This window comes from Canis lupus, chromosome 13 (genome assembly GCF_003254725.2).
Source record: "Canis lupus dingo isolate Sandy chromosome 13, ASM325472v2, whole genome shotgun sequence".
NCBI lineage: Eukaryota > Metazoa > Chordata > Mammalia > Carnivora > Canidae > Canis > Canis lupus.
Window position 1 is genome coordinate 10,405,876 of NC_064255.1, and position 26,856 is coordinate 10,432,731.

Sequence of the window (26,856 nt, forward strand, 5' to 3'; positions counted from 1 at the left end):
CTGCTGCAACAAAATATCTTAGACTGGGTGGCTTATAAACAACAGAAACTTATTTCTTATAGTTCTGGAGGCTAGGAAGTCCAAGATCAAGGTGTTGGCATGGTTGCACTCTATTGAGAGTCTTCTTCCTGGTCCATAGCAGGTATCTTCTTGCTTTGTCCACAAATGGTAGAAGAGGCTAGAGATGTCTGTGGGGTTTCTTCTAAGAGTGCTAATTCCGTTCAAGAGGACTCCACCTTCATGACCTAATCAACTCTTAAAGACCCCAGCTCCTAATACCATCACCTTTGGGAGCTGGAATTCAATGTATGAATTTAGGGGGACACAGACATTCAAACCATAGCAGTGTACTTCCTTCCTCTACACTCCTTTACTCACCAGTATTCTCAAAGCTCCTGTCTTAGCTGTCCTCTCTTCGTGATACATAAATTCCCTGGTAATTTCACCAAAGTCAGGCTTTCATCATCTCCTGTTGACTCTGAAAAATATATCACCAGCCTGGATCGTCTCTTGAGATACAGACTCAAATATTCAACAGTCTATTGGATATTTTCATTTGAGTGTACCATTGATTTCTCAAAACCATCAGGTCTCAAGATGAACTAATTATCTATATTTTCAAACATTCTTTTGTGTTTCTTATCTGAGGAAATGATACCACCAAACTGCCAAAAATGGAACAGTAATGTATTATCTTCTCTTGTTACCTCCCACATACCAGGTCACTAAAATCTGTAAGTTTCCTCTCTTGAGTATCTCAGATTTCTCCTCTGTTTTTCCTGACCACTTCCACTACATTATATCAATTAGTAAATGTATTTATTATTTTGTGGAGGAGGGAAGTAGTGAGTAGTGTTTTTTCATAAATATGGCACACACTCTCTGGGGTGGGTTAGACACTGAACATATTAACATTCCCATTTTTCTTCTTTTATAGCTTTTGTAAATATAATTTTAAAACTCTAAATGACTTTAACTAAGACAAACCATTTACCTATTGATGGTATATTCCCTACATCAATTTATTGTTCCACTAACATATGAAAGTGCTCTTTTATATACACTATTTCTAACTCTAAATATTATCAGTTTTTTATTTATTTATTTATTTATTTTTAATTTTTTATTATCAGTTTTTAACAGTCTGATGGGCAATGTGCTGTACTTCATTCTCTTAAAGTCACATTTTCATGATTATTAATAACTTCCAGTTTTTTCATACATTTGCTATGCTTTTCTGTTTTTATGTGAATTAAAACATGTTTTATGTGAACTATCTGTTCTCATGATTTTTATCATGATAATGTAATAGCAAATATTTCTCTATTGGGTTGGAGGAACTTTTTATGTATTAAGCATATGAACGTTTTCTGGGATGGTGGCCAAAGGTTTTCCTTTTATTCTACCACTTGCCTTTTAAGGATGTTTATGTTACCCTTGTCACTCAGAAATATTTTCCATGTAGTTTTTTTTTAATTGAAATATAGTTGAAATATGTTGTATTAGTTTCAGGTGTACAACATAGTGATTCAACGCTTTACATACATTACACCATGCTCACCATGACAAATAATTACCATCTGTCACCATACAACATTATTACAGTATTTTTCACTATATTCCCTTTGCTCTACTTTCCATTCCCATGATTTGTGTATCTTATAACTGGTATATGCAGTTTGAGTTAGTCTCCTGGTCTTTTCCTTTCTGCCTTCATAATGTTATTTAACTAATCTGTCTCTCATGGTCTCCTTGCCTTCTTCAGGGCTTCAAATTATTCCAGAGTGACTTTCACAACACAAATCAACCTGCTAATTGTGGCTTAAAATCCTTCAGTGGCTTTCCATTGTCTACATTAATTTTAAAGTGCATGTTAATTTTAGTACAGCAAAGTAGATCTCTTGTGATCTGATCTGGTACCTTGCTGTCTCTCTGGTTTACAGGCTTTCACTCATCCCAACTAGCCACAGAAACCCACCGGCGCTAACATATACCATGTCAGAGCCTTTGTACATAGTCCCCTTTGTCTGAAATTCCTTTCCTCTTTCCTTGTCCTCTTAAGGAATTCCCTCTAAAGGAATTCATTTCAGGCTCAAGCACAATTGATTATTCCTTTCTTTATGCCTCCATACACTGTATATTCCTCTTTTGTATTGTTTTCCCAATTTTTGCTGTAACAGTGTATCTGTAGTCTTACTTACTTAATAGCTTTCTTTCACATATATCCATTTTAACTTAAATAGAACTATCCAAAAAGGAAATGTTCTATTTCTGCTATTCATGGACATGCAGTGTTATTTGCAGTAGATATGAGAAAAACATAAAAATAAAAAATATAACTATTACAAAAATCTATCAATTGCCCATGTAAAATCATCTCACACATCAGTGGCAATACACATGCTACCTTTTGGAGCATGCTGCTCAATTGTACCACTTATCAAATTATCCAAAGATTTATAGGCCTTAGTATGATGATGGCTTATAAAAAAGATAGAAATTTAAGAGGGTTTAAACAAATCTTTAAATAATCACATTTATTTCTAGTTATCACCACAGTAAAAAGCATTACTCTTAATCTGTGTGAATGGAGTAAGTCTTGGTTGACTATACACTGACTGAATTCTAAACAGAGTGTGGTGGAAAACCTTAAAAGTGTTTCTTAGCCCATCTTTCCTATGGCCTTTGTCTTAATTCAGGAGGGAAAGTATTAAATACAGATAAAAGGAAATGGGATCAGCAGGGCAATGAAAATGGGATGTTGTGCCTCAGGGGACAGATATCGTTATGGAAAACTCTGTCAGGCTGAATTTGTTAGATTATATGGTAGGATGAATATGAACTTCGAATAAAACATCAAATTATATTTAGATTTGGACATGGTCAAGGACTATTGCTAGGTTAGACTTAGTTACACGTGTCATTTGACTTTGTGGCATTCTATATTCACAAAAATCTCAAAAAGATCCATTATTTATCTTAAAAATTTAAATATGCAATTCACAGTGCTTTTCATTATTCTCTCTCTTGTTCATTAGTAGGTGCTGATTTGTACATTTGTTAGAAATGCAATAGCAGTAGTCCACATTCAAATGCTTTTACTATTTGAATTTGTTGAGAATAAGTCAACATAGAAGCTGAATATTTAATAAATTGAGAGCTAGAAACAAAGAAAATTATTATTTAAAACTTTTTGAATTTGTTATACTTCATATCTCAGGATTATAAAGTACTAATTTTTACTAAATGCATAAAAGTGCTGCCAATACAAGAAATTTTAGAGAGAATAGTAAGCCTTAACTAGTAGTATAAAAATAGAACTTTGTGACCAGTAATGAAAGGGTGTTTATTTCTCTGAAATGTATAATTTTAGTTGTTCCTTTTCAAATTACAACCGGATACAAAAACCTCTTTTCATTCAGAAAGGATGTTATTAAGTTTTCTTTAAAAAAAGGAGGGGCCCAAAAGATGAATGCAATAGCTTATTAACATGATTCTATATTTTAATGAGATGAAGTCATACTGTTTAATTCTTTGTCCTTTGTGCTGACTGTATTGCCATTCACCATTCATTGGTTGTGAGAAAGGCATTTAGTTTAGACAATGCTGAAATTGCGCATTGTCAATAGCTCATGAGTCCATGAGCTATTGAACTGATAATTGTGTCCTTTTGTTCTATTATTCCAACTGTGACTTCAGAGTTTTCCTAGACCTCTAGCTGAAGCTGGAGATCCCAGGCAAATGAGATTTCCCTTCCTTCAGTGAAAACCATCTGACATCCTCAATAGAAGGCCTGAGAGCGTTGGTGAGTCTCTCATGACTGCTATGTCATAGAGGTCAATGGGGAGGCTTCTCAGTGTCATAACCCGTCCCCCAAATTATGCACAACAGTGTGTTGGTTTTTTTTTCCTCAGAGAGGAGTTCCATAGCTTCCAGAAGGTTCTTCAAGGGTCCATTAATTTTAAAAAGTTTGAAAACTACTCCTGCAATACCTCATTTTGTTGTAATTTATAGTCCTAGAGCAACTGTCTCCACATTATATAGACTCTAAATCTTTTTATGGTGATAGTGATAAAAATTTCTTTTTTAAAAATAATATAATATATACATAGTATTTATCACTTTAACCATTTGTAGTGCATAATTCAGGGGCATTAAATATATTCACAATGTTGTGTAACTATCATTACTATCTATATCCAAAACATTTTCATCTTCCTGAATAAAAACTCTCTACCCATTAACAGTAACTTCCTTCCTCTGTCCCCAGCCCTTGTTAACTTCCATTGTACTTTTATCTCTGTGAATTTGCCATTTCTAGCTAGGTACCTCGAATAAGTGAAATTGTGTAATATTTGTCTTTCTGTGTCTGGCTTATTTCACTAAACATATTTTCAAGGTCCATCCATGTTGTACCATACATCAAAATTTCATTCTTTTTTATGGCTCAATAATATTTTATTATGTGTATATGCCACATTTTGTAATCCATTCTTCCATTGACGGACACTTGGGTTGTTTTCACCTGTTGGCTATTGTGAATAATGCTGTTGTGAATATGGGTGTACAAATATCTTTTCAAGTCTGCTTTCTGTTATTTTAGGTTTATTACTAGGAGTGGAATTGCAGAGTAGACCTCTTTTTATTAGAGTAAAAGTCTAGTTTCTTCTTTTCACCATCAAGAAAAGTTTTTGCCACCAAAGCATTCAAAGTCCAATGTTATGTCCTAATCAGTTTGCTATATGTAAGTTCTCTGATATTAATCCATCTAGATTGTCTTCTTGGTCACCCTGGTATTGTCCTGTGAAACACTTGGAAACAAAATTCATCAAAGAAGAAGACAGTTTCTTTACAAGTTTATAATTTCCCTTAAATATATAGATTCTATAGATCCTGTTTTCTTTAACCATTCATGACACAGAGAACTTTTTATTTCATGACAAAGATATCCTAGACACATTTCCCTACAATTTTCAGAATTTATTTTGCAAATTACTTAGAGTGGTACCTGTCACCAATGAATAGGGATGGGAAATAAAGACATGTAATTCCCCTTGTGGAAATAATTATTCTGGACACGGTGCTAATTTGCCAACCCTGAAAAAGTCAGTTTTGTTTATAAAGACCTTGACATATCCACAAAATTGAAAATTTTAAATAAATATCATGAGCTTTTGTTTGCTGGTCCTTGGGGTAATACAAGTTCCTCCAGAGTTCTTTATCCTTAGCAATCATATTAAGGCAATGACATTAACTAGGTGTGGGAAGATAGGAGAAAAAAAATTAAAGATAGATTTATAGTTGGAGCTCAGACCAAAGGATTCATCTTCATAGAGATATTTTGTCATTTCTCCTAGCCTTGTCCTTATGTCCATCAGAGAGACAATATAGTGGGAATGGACATATTCCTTTAAGACTACAGTTAATTATCCTAAATAATGTAGTAGATGCTGCCCATAAATGGGAATAGAAGTCAAATAATCTCAGGAACCTGCAGTACCTCATCACCTCTCTTACTCCCTTCTGTCAGATTTGCTCTGGATTAGCACAGGTTCTGTAGGTTTGCTTCTATTCTGGAGAAGAGTGGAAATGTAGAATTGAAGATTTTGGAGGTGTTTGTACTGATGTGTTTGAATTCTGTCTGTATCTCTAAGTGGATTTCTGGATCCCAGAATTGTTCAGACAGTGAACAATATGGGCCAATGTTCCAAAGTGCTCCAAATGGAGAGTCAGACCAATTTGGAGCTGATTTTCAACTGTGCCATTTACTAGCTGTGAACTCTTACATAAGTCACTTAAATATCCTGAGCCTTTGTTTCCTCACTGTAATACATTTTTAAATAACACCTTGCATGATTGTTAGGAGAACCAAATAGAATAAGGTTTGTACAGTCCTATCATTATTAAACGACTGTTTGTTTTCATTACAATAGTGAGTACTTCACATGCATGTTATCCCTTGTTGCAACAATAAGGGAGTATCACCTACCTTGAGTTATCATTCAGACAGATTACTCCTAAGAGTTTCTCAACAGCATCAAATCACACATCATCTGCCCCCTTCCAAGTATTCTCCAAAAAAATGTTTGTAGTGACACTTGAAGAAATTTGCTCATATTATTTCCATACTTGAAATATGTTAGTATTATCTTCACCATTAGGACTATGTTCACATTATGCTGGCCATACTCAAATGTCACTTCTACACAGCTTCCTGAATACCTTCACATAATGTTGCTGTAAGCTTACTTAACTGCAGGAGACACAAAGCTCTGGCTCTTAGTGAGCAAAAACTGCCTTTCATTTCCTGTATGAAAACACGAAGCACCAAGGCACCTGTGTGTCTTAGATAGCTATGTGTTTGCCTTTGGCTCAGGTCATGATCTTGGGGTCCTAGAATCAGGCCCTGCATGGGGCTCCCTGCTCAACAGGGAGTCTGCTTCTCCCTCTTCCTCTCCCCTCCACTCATTATCTCAAATGAATAAATAGAATATTAAAAAAAAAAAGAAAAGAAAACACTAAGCATTTTTCCTGGCCTTTAGTAGCTCTTAATTACTATTTACTGAGTTGATGAATAAATGCATGGCAATCTTTTGAAAGTAATGAGTGTGTCCCCCTCTTCCCCACCATGTCTCCTATCTTTAACTTATTCTTCACACTAAACCAGAGACACATATCTAGTTATACTTATTAATATATGTGAGTGGACTCAGCTGCCCATAGGATCATTCCAAGCTTGCTTACGATTCAGCTGGTAAATTGAGCATATGGGTTCATCTCTCCTCCTTCTAAAAAACCCACTGAAATGATGATAGAAAGTACAAAGGGTAATGCAGTCTAACAGATACAGAGACTTGGAGGAGGAATATCAGCAAACCAAAAATTTTAACCAGTTTCTGGGAGACTAAAAATGGATAGGTTCACATTGATAGGTAAAGCAGAAAGGAGGGAAGACTCATGGCTCAATATATGTAGAAGAAACTAGTGTAAGGCAAACCAGTTTTTTTTTTTTTCACGATAAATATATTAGATTGAGCAGTGGAAAGAAGCACAGAATCAGATGACCAAGGTCATTAAGAACTACGGACCAGAAGCTCCTCCTGGCTTATGCCACCCTCTTCCTCTGCTACTGTGTGTGCAGTTCTGGCATTTGTCTGTAGTTTGAAGCCAGATAGGTACTCTTCAGAGAAATAGTACCACTCTTCCTGGGAAGAATAAAGCTTCTCAGATCAGGGAGTAGTGCTTCTGAATAGTATCTTCTTTATCTTACATTTGAGAGTGGGAGGGTTGAGAGCAGTCTGCCTTCTTGCTTTCCTCCTGTACACCCTAGCTGAAGCCCACACATCAACCTCACCTAAATAGAATTCGCATCCATCTTGCTTTTTCAGCAACAAGACAGCACAGTCCATGCATCAGTTAACCATCACTCAACTATAAGTCGTCAGTCAAAGTTTAGCAACCCTTTGAGGAGATCCAGCAGTATGAAAAAGAAGCACCAAGGGGGAAAAAGAAGCAGAAAATTTGGTCTCTAAGGAAACATAATTCATAGTAGGAGAGAAAAGTTTTTTTTTTTAATTGAAGTTCAATTTGTCAACATATAGCATATCACCCAGTGCTCATCCTGTCAAGAGCCCCCCTCAGTGCCCATTACCAGTCACCCCAACCCCCTGCCCACCTCCCTTTCTACTACCTCTTGTTCATTTCCCAGAGTAAGGAATCTCTCATGTTTTATCACCCTCACTTATATTTTCACTCATTTTCTAGGAGAGAACATTTTTAAGTAATTTTGATTGCTCATACCTACCAAACAAGAACAGACTGTTATGAAAAAAAATGGGGATCAAGAAGAGAATTCATAAAAATAAAATTAATAATAATAGTTGAAGGCCTGGAATAAACAGCCAAGGAATTTTCTAGAATGTAGAACAAAAAGACAAAGACAGGATGCCTGAGTGGCTCAGTGGTTGAGCATCTGCCTTTGGCTCAGATCATGATCTTGGGGTCCTAGGATTGAGTCCTGCATCAGGCTCCCTTTAGGGAGTCTGCTTCTCCTTCTACTTATGTATCTGCCTCTTTCTGTGTGTCTCTCATGAATAAATAAATAAAATCTTTAAAAAAAGGGGAAAGACACTGAAAACATGAGAAAAAAATTAAAGAAAAAATATAGAGTATCAATATAGAACAGCTGAATAATAATTGTCAAAAGGGAATATATAAAATGAAAAGACAGAAATATTCCAGAAGTATAAGCAAACAAATAAAACATAAAACCAAACCAAAATGAGGAAGTTTCTCAGCACTGGCATAAGGGAAAAGTTTTCAGTTTGAAGACCACTGAGTGCCAAGCAGAGTAAGTTGAAGTAGATCTTCATTTAAACATGCCTTGATGAGTAAATTGAAGAAGTTAAAAATCTTTCAGTGACAAAACAGATTTTATATACCTAAGACAATGTAAAGAGATGGCATAGTAGGGAAAGATGAATAATGGAGGGAGTAAAGAAAGGGGAGTAGGTCCTTAATTGTACATGTAGCTCACCTGCTTTTATAAGCCAGGCAATTGTGATATGCTTCTAACAAAAACATCTTGAAGACAGATGGCCTCTTATCTCTTGGAGCTTAAATTCATCATATACAGGAAGTAGTCTACAGATACTATCTAAATCAATAGATCAAGAGAAAGAGGTCAAAGCATATTATAAAATGCATAAACACCCACAATAAAATGACTAAAAAATGTGTTTCCTGGGAGTATGGAGGAGGCAGTGGAGGGAACAAGTGTGAAAGTGCTGGTTTGTACATCTTTTATAGTGAGGCATCACTCAATAATGTTTAAAGTTGATTGAGAAATAGGTATAAATACATAGTCTTTCAGTTTCAGGATGACCAACAGAAAGACAAATATCGGAAATGGTAAGCATCAGCTCCTTTAGCCTCTATGGAGTAGGGCCCAGCCCATGGGAGAGGGGTTTCTTTTTTATCTGTATCTTCCTGAGTGGTTTGAATATATATACACATATCTCTTATAAGAACAAATAAAAGTTTTAAGAAAATGCCTTTGCAGGGCCCGTTAGTCCTTTCATTATCTTTTCCTTAACTCTTTTTTCAGTTTTGTCTCTTGCTTCTCCTCTCCTTCCCCCTCCCCTAGCCCTACACCGGAATCATACAGAAACATTTGCTGTTAGGATGCTATTTGTCTTTGTGTCTTTCCCAAATAATTGCTCGGCCTTAATGTTTTATCCAGATTCTCCCCAGTCAACTCCTTATCATTCTTTAAGACTCCACTTCCACATCTTCTGGGAATTCTGGGGAGAAATAGGAGGTCCTCGGCCCCTTGGAAATCCTTCTATTAGAATGCTTAACACATGGTATTACAGTTTCTACACCATTATCCTCATGGACTGTCTTTGATAAATTTGGTTGAAAGAATGAATGAATGAATGACCAGGACATCATCTTATGCTTCTTATGGTTCTGGCCTCCCTTTGTGGATCATGCTACAGTTTTTTTTTTAAATACTTTATGAGATACAGTGTGAGTATATGTAGGGTTAGGCAGGGAGTAGACAAATTACTCAATTGAAATTATTTATTTTACAGGTTATTTAAATAATATATTGAGAACAAAAATAATACCATTTGTTGATTATTATGTGATCATCACTGTGCTGTTAGCTTTGTACAGATAATCATGAATTCTCATAGCCATTTTACAAGATTGTTGTTGTTTCCACTGTTGTTATGTTTCCATTGTATTAGTTTCCTATGTCTACTGTAGCAGATGACCACAAACTTGATGGTTTGAAACAATTGAAACCTATTCTGTCAAAGTTCTGGAGGTTGGAAGTTCAAAAGCTGCTATCACTGGGCTGAAATCAAGTGTCAGTAGAGATAGCAACACTCCTTCTGGAGGTTCTAAGGGAGAATCCATTCGTTGCCTCTTCTAGCTTTTGGTGGCTGCTGGCATTCATTGACCTGTGAGTGCATCACTCCAAGTTCTATCTCTGTGGTCCCAGTGCCTCTTCCTCCTCTGTATCAAATCTCCTTCTGCTTCTCTCCTGTAATAATATATGTAATTGCATGTGGGGCCCACCTGGGTAATCTCCCCATGTCAAAATCCTAACATTAATCATATCTACAAAGACTTTGCCATATGGTAAAAATTATAGCTCCAGGGATTAGGACACAGATATCTCTTTGTGCAGGGAATATTTTCCACCCCACCAAAGCACACTTTACAGATTTGGGAAAAAAGGGATTAAGTTCCTTTGCCCAAGGACACACAAGCATTAAGGAGTAGAGTCTGGATTTGAGTTTGCATCTATTTGATCTGAGAATCTGTCTGTCTCTTCTCTCCCTCTATCCCTAAATAATGAGTAATACCCTGAGACATTTGCATTGTTGCTTTATTCTGAGTCACATTTAAATGTAAAGCCCCTGTGTTCAGAATTCAAAGAGCAGACCATACCAAGAGAAATCACTGATGACACAGGCATACACTCTAGGTTGGCTCAACACTTACATTTATTTCCCTTATTGTTGAAGCCGGCAGGAAGGTGATGAGGAGGGAAGGCTGATGTGCACGCCTCACAGGGATGGGTCAATGTCTCATGACCTTGGCTGCTGTTGACTGTCAGCTCTTGTGTCAGAGGCCTCTGCTAGCAAGATTTCCTTCTGTCTAGGAGGCTGGAGTCATTTCCCAGTCTTGGGGAAGTGACTTTCCAGTGTTGCAATCTGCACAGAACCCAATCCAGTGTCCTTCTTCAGAGTTGCAGAGAGGTGAATCCTCAGGCTCAGGGATGGTGTGGCAGCTCAGCCTCTAGCCTCTATGCTAGGATTTTTCCTAGGGCACTAAGGACTACAGCTCTAAGAACTATTAGTTCCACCAGATTTTATTTAAATTCAAACAACTTTTTATATTACTTTTCAGCTATAAATAAAATTTCTCCTTTTCAAAAATGTTTGTTAAAAACATTATGTTCAAAATGAAATTTTGGGGATCCCTGGCTGGCTCAGCGGTTTAGAGTCTGGCTTCGGCCCATGGTGTGATCCTGGAGTCCCAGGATCGAGTCCCACATCAGGCTCCCTGCATGGAGCCTGCTTCTCCCTCTGCCTGTGTCTCTGCCTCTCTCTCTCTTTCTCTCTCTGTGTCTCTCATGAATAAATAAATAAAATATTAAACAAAACAAAACAAACAAAAAACAAAATGAAATTTTATATTAAAATGTTTATAATATTTCCTAAGAATAATATGTTTAGATTTAACAAAGTGTAGTGAAAACATTCTGCCTAAACAAGTTTGCTTGAGGGGAGTGCAGAAGTATCTTTGCAAAATATTTAAATTACACAAGTCATAATTGTACACATTCAAACAATACAATTGCAGACAGGGCATTCCTTCCTTAGAGGTAATCACTGTGAATGGTGAATAATTTGGGGTGCATCCTTTCAGTCCTCTGTTTATGCATTTTTACATAAATATCTAATATATTTACTTTTATTTTCAATACATGGGATCATATTGTGACTACGTGCTTTTTAAAAAATTATTTATTTATTCATGAGAGACTCAGGGAGAGAGGTATAGAGATAGGCAGAGGGAGAAGCAGGCTCCCTGCGGGTAGCCCAAAGTGGGACTCTATCCCAGGACCTGAGCCAAAGGCAGATGTTTAACCACTGAGTCACCCAGGTGTCCCTTGACTACTTGCTTTTTAAAATAAACAGAACTTTAGAGGTGTTACAGATCTGAACTTATAAAAAGTTGTATAGTATCCCCGAATGTGGGTATTTAATATAATCCCTACTGGACATTTAAATGTTGCTTTTTCTGTTATTAAGGCAATGCTATAAGAAGCATATTTTACATGTAGCTTGAATGTTTGTGCACCTATATATGTTTAGGGGTGGATTTTTAAAGTGGCATACCCTTTCCACTATACCAAAAATGGAAAGATTGGTGCCACACCAGATTTGAGTCAGGGAGCCCCTCTGAGAGCTCAGAAGTTTTAAAGTCTGCAGCCAGAGTTCATATTATAACATAGATAAAGCCTTCTGGTAACTGAACTTTATCAAGAGGCTCCTTGAGGTATGTCTTGAAGAATTCATCTACTAATCCTTCCAACATGCCCATTGCCACCCTTGAAGTTGATTGTGGTTCTCTTCATGTTACTAGGTTAACTTCATATTTCTATTGTTTCTTTTCATGGTGTATCTGTTAAGATTTTATTTGGCTACAACACAGCACACTTGATTGCAGTGACTTTCCCAAATAGATTCAATTTGCTTATACAAGAAATCCAGAGGCCATTGTACAGGTCTGGCATGACAGCTCCATGACACCCATAGAGACTGGGCTTCCTCTGTCTTCCTGGTCTGCCACCTTTTGCATGTCTCTTTTATCATCATGGCTGCAAAATGGCTGTTTTGCCTGTAGGCATGATATCTGCATCCTGTACTAGAAGAATATGGGGGAGGCTATGGGTAAAGGGCAAAGACAAAAGCTTTATGTCAGCTGAGGGTGTCAGAAGAGCTTTCCCAGAAGCCTCAACCAGTGGCCTCTGCCTACATGTCAGAACTGGGATGATTTTTCTGGTTGTAAAGTTTTAGGGGGGAGATGAGCATTAAAACAGGGTACTTTGTGACCAAACTGTGTATTTAGTTAATAAGAATGGAGGGAAGAATGGAGATTGGGTAGAAGCTAGCAATGTCTGCCACCCTTGACAATTCAGGTGAAAATGTCTTGAACAAAGCCCTAAGGACGTGGAATACTCACCACTGATTCTAAGTAAAGGCCTTAAAATGCATGGCATATATAACGCTGTAATAATAGTTTCACAAATAAGAAATTACTTATTCTACCTTTCTAGAAAAAGAATGTTTTTCATTTTTCTACACTTTATTCTGGTCTCACTGAATAAGCACTTGTGATTTTTTTTTCTTGCATACCTTCTACATACATACAGTCTAAAATAAATTAAATGTTATATTTTTTGCCTCTTCACTTAATGTAAGTATATTAATACTTTGCTATCCAGTTTTCTAAATATTCATTTAAAAGAGCTGTAGTTGGGACGCCTGGGTGGCTCAGCGTTTGGGTGCCTGCCTTTAGCCCAACGTGTGATCCTGGAGTCCGGGGACTGAGTCCCACATTGGGTTCCCTACGTGGAGCCTGCTTCTCTCTCTGCCTGCATCTCTGCCTTTCTCTCTGTGTCTCTTATGAATAAATAAAATCTTAAAAAAAAAAAAAAGCTGCAGTTGATTCCACCAGTTTGATATTTATTTATTGTTTTATTTATTTAAATCTATAATATTATACATTTAGATTTTTCAATTTTTAAAAGATAATGTATAAAATGTTACAAAGGCTTTTTTATATATTGCTTTTTATTTCTTTAGGACTCATACTTTATGGACACATTTCAACAAAATGAAATTGGCGTTGTAGGATATGAGCATTTTTATGATTGTCAGGAAAGGAACCATGCTATTTTTGGGAAAAGTTTTTACCAATTTATATTCTTATCATCACTGTATCTGTGTATCGCTTTTAACACATTAAATAAATGGAATAAAAGAAAGAGAAACAAAGAAGGAAAAAAAGAAAAGAGAGTTGTCCAGAATTGAATCAGCTCTGCCCTCTTGTGGTAAATCTTAAAACTTTAGGGCAGGCTTTTTCTTTCTCAAGAGCTTATTTTTAGAATGTTGTGCTTAATGCATTGTCAGCCACTGTTTTTTTTCAAATAGAGAGTGGGAACCTCAGTATTAGTTTTATAGACTCAAAGAATAAGAATGATTTAGGCTTGAAATCCACAACATTACTGAAGAAATGACCTACAACAGATCTGTAGGGGAGCAAGTAAATTCTTCTGCTGATTAGGAATTGGTGGTATTGCTTGAGAAGCAGTCTTCTGAAAGGGCCGGTCCTTAAATGCTGATTTAAAGGAGGGAAGAATATTTGACTGAAAATCTATATATCTATATCTGTATCTATATCTATATCTATATCTATATCTATATCTATATCTGTATCTACATCATGATGAGAGAGAGGGAGAGAGAAAAATATCCAGAGGAAACAATAAAGATTGTCTAGCCTAATTATTTTATTTTGCAAGTGAAGAGACTGAAAATCAGGGTAATTACGTGGCTTTCCCAAGTAAAAACTCCAATAAATGACACAGAACTTGCGGTTGCCCTGCTAGCCCTGGCTTTTGCTACTGGACTCCATAGTCTTTCCATTAGATTTCTTCTTAAAAAGTATGAGCACCAAATGAGATAATTCACAGGGAGTGCTTTGAGAAATATTCAGGATAAATACAAGGAAGCAGAATTATTAGATGATATAGCAGAGAGGCTGTGGTAGAGTGTGATTTATATCTGTAGCATAGTCTGCCTAAAATCACTGAAATAGCAAAACTCAGAAGGGTCTTTAAAAAGTCATTTTGGTCCACTCAACTTATTGGTGGAATAAATGCATCTTAAATAATCATTACCACTATATGCTTAGCTTGTCCTAAGTGTATTACATATACTAATTCTTTCAGTCATCACAACCACACTATGAAGTAAATTCTGCTATTAATCCCATTTTATTAGGAACCTGAGGCCTGGAGAGGTTAAGTAACTTGCTATCATCACACAGCTTTAAGTGGCAGATCCAGGATTTGACTATAGGCAGCCTTACTGTCTCCCTAAACTACATTTAATGACATCAAGTGCTCAGGCTAGAAGCCCTTTTTCTGGCTACTGCATAACACACTGTATCTTCTCTGTTTTGCATGGTTGTATCTTATGCTGGAAAATTGAAGGAGGCCTCAGATCTCTTTAGACAGGAGCAATGTAACTTTGTTGAAAGTCCAAATATTATCAAAATGAAGTAAGCGTTACAGCAGAAGAGTTAATATTTTATTAGTTTTCTACTAAATTAAATAGTGGAGAAAGAGCTATGGCCAGGATCTTTTTCTTCTTAAAGCCAGAGGGGAGATAATGTAAAGTGTCTCCTTTCTCATTAGAAAGTCAACTTATGTTTACTGCCAGTCTTTTTAGCAAAAGGCTGAGGTTACTTTGAATAAGGCAGATGGAATCCCTGCCCTCAAGGTGTTTACATTCTTGAGGAATTGAGTGTCACTTAATTGATCACAAGGGCAAATGTAATAATTGCTGTAAAAAGGAAGAATATATGGCAGAGTATAACACTGTGATCTATTTTAATATGGTAAGTTAGATAAGGTTTCCTAAGGAAATAACATTTCAGGAGGAAGAGCACTTCACGAGGGAATAGAGTGTGCAAAATACTGTCACAAGATGGAAGATGACCCCAGTAAGGAACTGAGAAATGACTGTGGTAGGAACACCTGAGAGCAGGAGGCTCCAGGTGGGATGAAATAGAGGTGATGGACAGATCATACAAAGCTCTCTCGGATCAGTGAATGATTTTTTTGATCCTTCTCCCAAGAGTGGTGGGGAATGATTAAAGGGCTTCAAGCTGGTGTGTGTGCGGAGCAGTGAGTGGAGTAAGAGATGTTTCAGTCTTGCAACAGTCTGAAGAATGGATTGAAAAGAAACACTGGTGAGAGTGTGACTAGGAGATGCCCTTTCCATACTAGGTGGGAAGATAACGTTTTGGATAAAAATAGAGGCAAGGTGAAAAGGTGGATTAAATAGATATTTAGGAGGTAAACTAGACAGGATTTGGTAATGGATTAGATAAGGTAGATGACAGGAGGAGATTGTTACCGAAGCCTTCAGGTTTCTTAGAGTGCAACTCAACAGATGGTGCCACCCTTTGTTGAAATAAAGAATACCGAAGGATGGGGAATGTGGTAGCAGAGCTCCTTTTAGGACTTCAAGTGTTAAATCCAAGGAGGTATTTGAGTTCACAAAACTAGAGTTTATAAGAGACAGCAGGGAATAAAACGTGAGCATCACTGAAGTACAAATGGTCATAGACGAGATTGCCTAGGGTGTGTATGAGAAGAGGGTCTGGATGAGTCTGAAAGAACTCTACTATTTAATGGCCAGAAAAAGGAATGTGAGCTTGCAAAAGAGACAAAGAAAGAGTTGAAAGGTAGAGAAAAACTAAGGAGTGGTGTCATAGAGGATGCAGAACAAACATTTCCACAAGGAACTAAGTATCAGTTATCAAATATGCTAAAAGGCCAAGAGAAGTAAAACTGAGAATGTTCATTGGATTTAACTACATGAAGGTCTTAGATGGTCTTGGCATGATAGAAGCCAGATTAGACTGTGCTAGAGAGAATAGATAAGGAGATGGAGATGGGAGAATAGAAAGGTTGCTGAGTTAGTCAAGTTAGTCTGTTCCCAGAAAAACAGAACTAAAAAATATATATTATATATATATAATTCATATACATAATTCACATATATAATTCACACAACACACACACACACATATATATACACACACACATATTATATATATATATATATACAATTCATATATATATATGAAAAGATTTATAAGGAACTGGCTCACATAGCTATGAAGGCTGACAAGTCCCAAGGTCTGCAGGATGAGTCAGCAACTGGAGAGCCAAGAGAACCATAGTATACCTCCAATCCAAATGCTGGCAGGATGGAGACCCAGGACATGCTGTTTCAGTTAGAATCTGAAGGTAGGAAAAAGCTAGTGTTCTGGTTCAAAGGCAGTCAAGTAGGAGGAATTCTTTTCTTGCTCAGGGAGGGTCATCCTGTTTTGCTCTACACAGGCCTTCAACTAATTGTGTGAGGCCCATTCACATTAGGGAAGGCAATCTACTTTAGTCAGTCTACTGATTTAAATATTAATCTCTTCCAAAAACACCCTGACAGACACACCCAAATAATGTTTGATTGAATATCTGGGTACCCCATGACCCAGTCAAGTGGACACAAAAATTTCACAGCTGCTACTGAGATACCAGATAGGAGACTGAGAAATACCCACTAGATTAATTGACATGGCAAAGAGATGGAACAAATCATGCCATAGATGGCCAAAGAGTGCATGAGAGGTGATGACCTATAGATGTTTCATTTGGGAAATTGTGTTGTGAAGGAGAAGAAAGTGGAATGTCAAGCAAGGTTAGAGTAAGCTTGAGGGATTCTTTCTTTCTATTCCTTCCTTCCTTCCTTCCTTCCTTCCTTCCTTCCTTCCTTCCTTCCTCCCTTTCTACCTTCCTATCTTTCTCTCTTTCCTTCTCAAGGTAGAGAATTAAAAATATTTTGAAGGGGAAGATCAAGCAAAAATAAAAGATAATAAATATAGAGTTCTTGGGAAGTAGGAGAGGATGAAATTCTTGCCTTTCCTTCTCCATTTTCCTGTCAAATCTCAATTCATAATATTGATGGGAACATCTAGGACTCTCACTACACTAAACCTTATTGTCATGATTTCATCACCGTCATCATTGGCATCATCAAGAAGCATTTAAATTTCCAAATCACATAAGGTGTGCCAGAAAGAAACATCATTTTTGTCTTGTCTGCTCTGTCTCAAACTCTGGCTAGAAGGGATAGTTTAGTCTGGTATGCCTTAGATAGGATGCACACAACTGAAGAAAGTACAGAGCTTTTTGTTCATCTGGGAAAATTTGTTTTCATTCCACATACCAAGTTGACACCATGTTCAGGAATAATGAAGATCATAAAAACCCATTCGGTAGATGTTCTAATTTAAAATATTAAAGGTTGAACCACTAGGGTTTTCTGAATCTTTGTACTAAATGTTAAAGGTATGTATAAATGGTAAAATTTACCTTTATTTTCTTATTCTTTTTGCTTTCAACATTTATTGAAGAAGCATTTAGGAAGCATTTACCAGATGCTAACAGTATTCCTGGCACTAGAATAGAATGGTGGGCAAGGAATGTTTCCTGCTTTCAAAGGATTTGCAGCCTGATATAACTAGGATACATACAAACAAGTAAAGAAGTCACTTGCAAGTCACAGGCTTTATGCATAACAATTCACTTAATTCTTATAAATTCTCTAAGGTAGGGAGTATTGTTGTTTCTATCACATAGAAGAGAGATATAGTATGATGCAGTAACTTACCCAAAGTCACACACTAGTGACTAGTCAAGCTAGCAAAGGTTGAAGAGGAACTCAAGCAGTCTGTACAGAGTGTGCTCTGACCACTACCAGGTACAGCCTCTCAGGCACAAAGCTTGGGAGAGAATCAGACTGTGTCCCAAAGCATATCAGTAATGGGTAGCCAGAATTGGGACAGTTTTGGAAAGATCACTGAGCATACTCTGGAGAACAAATGTGTATGGGCAGGTCTGGAAGCAAGAGGAGAAGTAAAGATCAAAGCTGATTGGAAGGAGAGGAGAATGGGAGAACTAAGAATTTAACCTTGAGGAACATAAATAAAATTGTGAAATTTCAAATATTCTGTTGGATATTTGAATAGTTAAATGTGCAAATCCAAAGAAGATGACTCTTGGAGAATGAGGTCAGAAAATTGGCCAAATAAAACATTGGTATCCCCTAGACAACAATTTGGCCTCCATCCACAGACAAAAGTGACTTTGAAGGGGGCTGTGGGATCCAGGTGGGAGATTGTGAAAGCCTGATGCAGTCCAAGAATGAGGAGAGCTGTTTTGTGAGGACAGGTCCATACCCAGGCAGTTGGCTCACTGACTATGGTCTTAGCTATAGACCCAAAATTAGCTCTATACTCCTGAGGACTCACCTACAGCTCTTTAACTTTTGTTCTGTCACTAGCACCTTATAACAAGGAACCTAGGAGAAGTCTCGCTCACCTGTAAGAGGTAAACAGATCAAAAAAAAAAAAAAAAAAAAGAGGTAAACAGATCTCCATTCCAGCTGTAGACTCTAAAACAACCCTTGAACCAGCTCCAGCCCCTCTCAGCTGCAGTCTGGAAACCCCTGGAAAAAACTAACTTAATCATCCACAGATGAGAAGCCTTTGTGGAAGTCCAGGAGTGTAGTGGAGAAGTTCCAGTATGCTGCTGGGGCAAAAAGTCTTGGATTGATGCACTGGAGAGGGTAAGAGGAAAAGCATCTTAATGACTCCTCCAAAAAAATGGTTAGAACTAATTACCAAATTCAGTAAACTTACAGGATAAAAAAAATCAATGTATACAAATCAGTTTTGTTTCTGTACACCAACAAGAAAATATTTGAAAAAGAAAGAAAGAAACAAACAAAAAACCAATCCTGTTAGTAGCATTAAAACAAAATATGTTGGAATAATTTTAATCAAGAAGGTGATCATCTATACAGTAAATTTCATGATTCTGATGAAAATTATTAAAGAAGATACAAATAAATGGAAAGATATCCCATGTTCATGGATTGAAAGAACTAATATTGTTAATTTGTCTGTATTATTTAAAGCCAACTATAAGTTCAAGGCAATCTCTATCAATATTCCAATGACATTTTTCACAGAAATGAGAAAAATCAATTATAAAACTTGTATGGAACCACAAGAGACTCTGAATATTCGAAGCAATCCTTAGAAATACAAAGCTGGAAGCATCACACTTTCTGATTTCAAATTGTATTACAAAGTAATGGTAATTAAAACATTATGGCATCGGCATGAAATCATACACATAGATCAATAGAACAGAATAAAAAATCCAGAAATAAACTCACACATTTATAGTCAACTAATTTCAACAAAGGCACCAAGAATGTACAATGGGGAAAGGATAGTCTCTTTAATAAAAATGGTGTTGGGAAAGCTGGATATCCACATGCAAAATAATGAAATTGGATCTTTATCTTACCTTATACAAAAATCAACTCAAATGGATTAAAGACTTAAATATAAGACTTCTAAACTGTGATTCTCCTTAAAGAAAACACAGAGGGTAATTTCCTTAACATTGATTGGTCTTGGCAATGGTTTTTGGATTTGACACCGAATGCAAACAACAAAAGCAAAAATAAATAAATGAGACTATATGAAACTAAAACGTCTCTGCACAGGGACACCTAGGTGGCTCATGTTGAGCATTTGTCTTTGGTTCAGGTCGTGATCTTGGGGTCCTGGGATCTAGTCCTGCATAGAGTCCCACATCAGGCCTCCTGCAGGGAGCCTGCATCTCCCTCTGTCTGTATCTGCCTCTCTCTGTGTCTCTCATTAATAAATAAATAAAATCTTTAAAATAAAATAAAATAAGGGAGGGGAGGGGTGGGCAAGATGGTGGAGGAGTAGGGTCCCCAAGTCACCTGGTCCCACCAACTTACCTAGATTACTTTCCAATCATCCTGAAGAACCTATGAATTCAACCTGAGATTTAAAGAGAGAACAGCTGGAACGCTACAGAGAGAAGGGTTTTCACTTCTAACATGGTAGGAAGGTGGAAAAAGATAAAAAAGCATCCAGTGGGGGCGGGGCTGCGAGGAGCGGGGCTCAGGCCGGGAGGGCCCGGGAGAAGCGGGGACGGGGCCGCGACGATCCCCGGAGTCTTCCCGCCGGGAGGGCGCTCGCAGGGAGCTAGGGCGGGACCGCAGGAGGCAGCGGAGCCCCCAGGTTCCCGGGGCCACTAGCGGGAGGGCGCCCGGGGGAGAGCGGGCCGAGCTCGGGGAAGGGCCGGAGCCGCGCCGGGGGGCCTCGGGGAGGAGCCGGGGGGCGGGCGGGGGCTCCGGGCGGAGGGGGCTGCACCTGCTGCCTTCGGGAGCCGTGGCCCGGGAGCGCGATTCCAGCGGCGCAGGCCCCGGAGCCCAGGGCGCGGGGGACACAGCCCGGGACCCTGCTCCCCCGGGACAGGCGGGGGCAGGGAGGGCCCAGGACAGCGGGGACGCTCCTGCCCCGGGGCCCCTGAGCTGTGCAGGGCAGCGCCCCCGCCCCCCCCGCCCCCGGAGCATCCAGGCCCCTGCGGACTGGTTGCTGCGGTGGTTACTGGGGAGCTGACTCCAGGGCTGGGGGGCGGCCGCCGCCAGTGGTGGTGTCCCTCCTGGTGTCACCCTGTGCCTGGGAGGGGCGGCCGCCAGGGAACAGGGGCCTAAGGGGTACACAGCTCTGACTGAGCCAGCACCTGGCAGGGGGCGGGGCATCTCCCCAGGTGCACACACCTGAGAGTCAGCACAGCAGGCGTCTCCCCCAAAAGACCCGCTGGAAGGACAGGGGAAAAGCAAGTTCTTGGCCCAGCAGCACTGGAAAGCTCCAGGGGAAGTCGAGGGATTTACAGTATATAGAACCAGAGGATACCCCTCCTTGTGTTTGTTTTTGTCTTTTGTTTTTTCCTCCCTTTTTTCTCTTTTTTTTCCTTCCTTTTTCCAGTACAACTTGTTTTTAGCCACTCTGCACTGAGCAAAATGACTAGAAAAAAGAACTCACCACAAAAGAAAGAACTAGAAATAGTACTCTCTCCCACAGAGTTACAGAATTTAGATTACAATTTGAAGTCAGAAATCCAATTCAGAAGCACAATTATAAAGCTACTGGTGGCTCTGGAAAAAAGCATAAAGGATTCAAGAGCCTTCATGACTGCAGAATTTATATCTAATCAGGCCAAAATTAAAAATCAATTAAATGAGATGCAATCCAAACTGGAGGTCCTAACACCAAGGGTTAATGAGGTAGAAGAAAGAATGAGTGACATAGAAGACAAGTTGATGGCAAGGAAGGAAGCTGAATAGGTATTACCTACTGAATAGGTATTACAATGACACTAAATTCATATCTTTCAATCGTAACTCTGAATGTGAATGGGCTAAGCGATCCCATCAAAAGACGCAGGGTTACAGACTGAATAAAAAAGCAAGACCCATCTATTTGCTGTCTACAAAAGACTCATTTGAGACCTAAGGACACTTACAGCCTGAAAAATGAAAGGTTGGAGAACCATTGCCATTCAAATGGTCCTCAAAAGAAAGCTAGGGTAGCAATCCTCATATCAGATAAATTAAAGTTTATCCCAAAGACTATAGTAAGAAATGAAGAGGGACACTATATCATACTTAAAGGGTCTGTCCAACAAGAGGACCTAACAATCACTAATATTTATGCCCCTAATGTGGGAGCTGCCAAGTATATCAATCAATTAATAACCAAAGTAAAGACATACTTAGATAATAATACACTAATACTGGGAGACTTCAACACGGCACTTTCTGCAAATGACAGATCTTCTAAGCACAATATCTCCAAAGAAATAAGAGCTTTAAATGATACACTGGACCAGATGGATTTCACAGATATTTACAGACTTTACATCCAAACGCAACTGAATACACATTCTTCTCAAGTGCACATGGAACTTTCTCCAGAATAGACCACATACTGGGTCACAAATCACATCTTAACTGATACCAAAAGATTGGGATTGTCCCCTGCATATTTACAGACCATAATGTTTTGAAACTAGAACTCAACCACAAGAAGAAATTTGGAAGAAATTCAAACACGTGGAGGTTAAAGAGCATCCTGCTAAAAGATGAAAGGGTCAACCAGGAAATTAGAGAAGAATTTAAAAGATTCATGGAAACTAATGAAAATTAAGATACAACTGTTCAAAATCTTTGGGATACAGCAAAAACAGTCTTGAGAGGGAAATACATCGCAGTAAAATTTATTGCGCAGCTCCTCACACCTGAAGGAACTGGAGAAAGAACAGCAAATAAAACCTACACCCAGCAGAAGAAGAGAGTTAATAAAGATTTGAGCAAAACTAAATGAAATAGAGACCAGAAGAACTGTAGAACAGATCAACAAAACCAGGAGTTCGTTCTTTGAAAGAATTAATAAGATAGATAAACCATTAACCAGACTTATTAAAAAGAAAAAGACTCAAATTAAAAAATCACGAATGAAAAAGGAGAGATCACAACCAATACCAAGAAAATACAAATGATTTTAAAAACATAAGCAGCTATACGCCAATAAATTAGGCAATCTAAAAGAAATAGACACATTTCTGGAAAACCACAAACTGGCAAAACTGGAACAGGAAGAAATAGAAAACCTGAACAGGCCAATAACCAGGGAGTAAATTGAAGCAGTCATCAAAAATCTCCCAAGACACCAAAGTTCAGGGTCAGATGGCTTCCCAGGGGAATTCTATCAAACAGTTAAGGAAGAAACCATACCTATTCTACTAAAGCTGTTCTGAAAGATAGAGAGGGACGGAATACTTCCAAACTCATTCGATGAGTCCAGCATCACCTTAATCCCCAAACCAGACAAAGACCCCAAAATTCCAAAAAGGAGAATTATAGACCAATATTCCTGATGAACACAGATGCAAAAATTCTCAACAAGGTACTAGCCAATAGGACCCAACAGTACATTAAGAAGATTATTCACCATGACCAAGTGGGATTTATCCCCGGGATGCAAGGCTGGTTCAACATGTGTAAAACAATCAACATGATAGATCACATCAACAAGAGAAAAAACAAGAACCATATGATCCTCTCAATAGATGCATAGAAAGCATTTGACAAAATGCAGCATCCATTCCTGATCAAAACTCTTCAGAGTGTAGGGATAGAGGGAACATTCCTCAGCATCTTAAAAGCCATCTATGAAAAGCCCACAGCAAATATCATTCTCAATGGGGAAACTCTGAGAGCCTTTCCCCTAAGATCAGGAACATGACAGGGATGTCCACTTTCAACACTGTTATTCAAAGAGTACTAACTAGAAGTCTTAGCCTAAGCAATAAGGCAACAAAAAGAAATAAAAGGCATTCAAATTGGCAAAGAAGAAGTCAAACTCTCCCTCTTTGCAGATGACATGATACTGTACTTAGAAAAACCCAAAGGACTCCACTCCAACATTGCTAGAACTCATACAGCAATTCATCAGTGTGGCAGGATACAAAATCAATGCCCCCAAATCTGTGGCATTTCTATACACTAAAAATGAAACTGAAGAAAAAGAAATTAAGGAATCAATCCCATTTACAATTGCACCCCAAAGCATAAGATACCTAGGAATAAATCTAACCAAAGAGGTAAAGAATCTATACCCTATAAACTACAGAACACTTCTGAAAGAAATTGAGGAAGATACAAAGAGATGGAAAAATATTCCATGCTCATGTATTGGAAGAATTAATATTGTGAAAATGTCAATGCTACCCAGGACAATTTACACATTTAATGCAATCTCTATCAAAATACCATGGACTTTCTTCAGAGAGTTGGAACAAATCATCTTAAGTTTGTGTGGAATCAGAAAAGACCCTGAGTAGCCAGGGGAATATTGAAAAAGAAAACCAGAGCCTGGGGCATCAAAATGCCGGATTTCAGGTTGTACTACAAAGGGGTGATCATCAAGACAGTACGGTATTGGCACAAAAACAGACACATAGATCAATGGAACAGAATAGAGAATCCAGAAATGGGCCCTCAACTCTATGGTCAACTAATATTTGACAAAGCAGGAAAGACTATCCACTAGAAAAAGGACAGTCTCTTCAATAAATGGCGCTGGGAAAATTGGACAGCCACATGCAGAAGAATGAAATTAGACCATACTCTTACACCATACACAAAGATAAACTCAAAATAGATGAAAGATCTAAATGTGAGACAAGAATCCATCAAAATCCTAGAGGAGAACATAGGCAACACCCTTTTTGAACTTGGCCACAGCAACTTCTTGCAAGATACATCCATGAAGGCAAGGGAAACAAAAGCAAAAATGAACTATTGGGACTTCATCAAGATAAAATCTTCTGCACAGCAAAAGAAACAGTCAACAAAACTAAAAGACAACCTACAGAATGGGAGAAGATATTTGCAAATGACCTATCAGATAAAGGGCTAGTACCCAAGATCTATAAAGAACTTATTAAACTCTACAGCAAAGAAACAAACAATCCAATCATGAAATGGGCAAAAAGACGTGAACAGAAATCTCACAGAGGAAGACATAGACATGGCCAACAAGCACATGAGAAAATGCTCCGCATCACTTGCCATCAGGGAAATACAAATCAAAACCACAATGAGATACCACCTCACACCAGTGAGAATGGGGAAAATTAACAAGACAGGAAACAGCAAATGTTGGAGAGGATGAGGAGAAAGGGGAACCCTCTTGCACTGTTGGTGGGAACATGAACTGGTGCAGCCACTCTGGAAAAGTGGAGGAGTGGAGGTTCCTCAAAGAGTTAAAAATAGAACTGCCCTATAACCCAGCAATTGCACTGCTGATTTACCCTCAAGATACAGATGTAGTGAAAAGGCAGGAAACCTGCACTCCAGTGTTCATAGCAGCAATATCCACAATAGCCAAACAGTGGAAGGATCCTCCGTGTCCAAGGAAAGATGAATGGATACAGAACCTGTGGTGTGTATACACAATGGAATATTACTCAGCCATCAGAAACAATACCCAACATTTGCTTTGGCATGGGTAGAACTGGAGGGTATTATGCTGAGTGAAATAAGTCAGTCGGAGAAGGACAAACTTTATATGGTCTCATTCATTTGGGGAATATAAAAAAGTAGTGAAAAGGATTATAGGGGAAAGGAGAGAAAATGAGTGGGAAATATCAGTGAGGACAACAGAACATGAGAGACTCCTAATATTGGGAAACGAACAGGGGTAGAGGAAAGGGAGGTGGGTGGGGGGTTGGGGTGACTGGGTGATAGGCACTGAGGGGGGCACTTGATGGGATGAGCACTGGGTGTTATGCTATATATTGGTAAATCGAACTCCAATAAAAAATATACAAAAAGAAAGAAAGAAAGAAATATGATTATTGGGCAGCCCAGGTGGCTCAGTGGTTTAGGGTCACTTTCAGCCCAGGGTGTGATCCTGGCGACCTAGGATCAAGTCCCACATCAGGCTCTCTGCGTGGAGCCTGCTTCTCTCTCTGTCTGTGTCTCTGCCTCTCTCTCTCTCTCTCTGTCTCTCATTAATAAATAAATAAATAAAATATTTAAAATAAAATAAAATAAAATAAAAAATCTCTGCACAACAGAAGAAATTACAAAACAAAAAGGTAATCTTTGGACTGGGAGAAATTATTTGCAAGCTATACATCTGATAGGTGGTTAGTATCTAAAATATATAAAGAACTAATATGACTCAGTCACAGAAAAAACTCAGACAACCCAATTAAAAAACGGACAGAGGACCTGAATAGACAGTCCCCCAAAGAAGACATAAAAATGGTTAACAGGTATATGTAAAGATGCTCAACATCATTCATCATCTGGAAAATGCAAATCAAAACCTTTTACTTTTCGGAATGGCTATCATCAAACAGGTAAGAGATAACAGGTATTCTTGAAGATGTGGAGGAAAGGGAACACATGTTCTGTTGGTGGGAAAGTAAATTGTTAGAGCCACTATGGAAAACAATATGGAGGTTCCTCAAGAAATTAAAACTAGAACTATCATATGATCCAGCAATCCCCCTTCAGGGTATATATTCAAAGGAAATGAAATTGGGATGTCGAAGGTGTATCTGCACATCCATGTTCATTGCAGCATTATTCACAATAGCCAAGATATGGAAACAGCCCAAGTGTCATTGATGGATGAGTAGATAAAGAAGATGTGGTACACATACACACACATATAATATATACACACACAGGAATATATTATTCAGCCATGAGAAAGAAGGAAATCTTGCCATTTGTGACACCTTACATGGACCTCAAGGACATTACATTAAGTGAAATAAAAAAAGTCAGAGAAAGACAAATATTGTATGATCTCACCTATGTTTGAAATCTAAAAAAACAAACTCGTAGAAACAGAGAGTGGAATGGTGGTTGCCAAGGGTTGGAGGGTGGGGGAAATGAGGAGATGTTAGTCAAAGGGTACAAATTTCTAGTTATAAGATGAAGAAAAAAAGTTCTGAGCATCTAATATATGTTGCTAAGAGAGTAGATACTGAATGTTTTAACCACACAC

General features: G+C 38.2%; 1 long non-coding RNA gene across 1 annotated transcript in view; it reads right to left on the reverse strand.

Moving 5' to 3' along the window:
* Window positions 1-379: 379 nt before the first annotated feature.
* The window catches only part of LOC125752419 (uncharacterized), a 90,101-nt gene continuing 63,624 nt past the window's right edge, over window positions 380-26,856 (reverse strand). The window contains exon 3 of the long non-coding RNA XR_007401908.1: window positions 380-478. This is a non-coding gene — a long non-coding RNA (uncharacterized LOC125752419). The remainder of the gene's footprint in view (window positions 479-26,856) is intronic.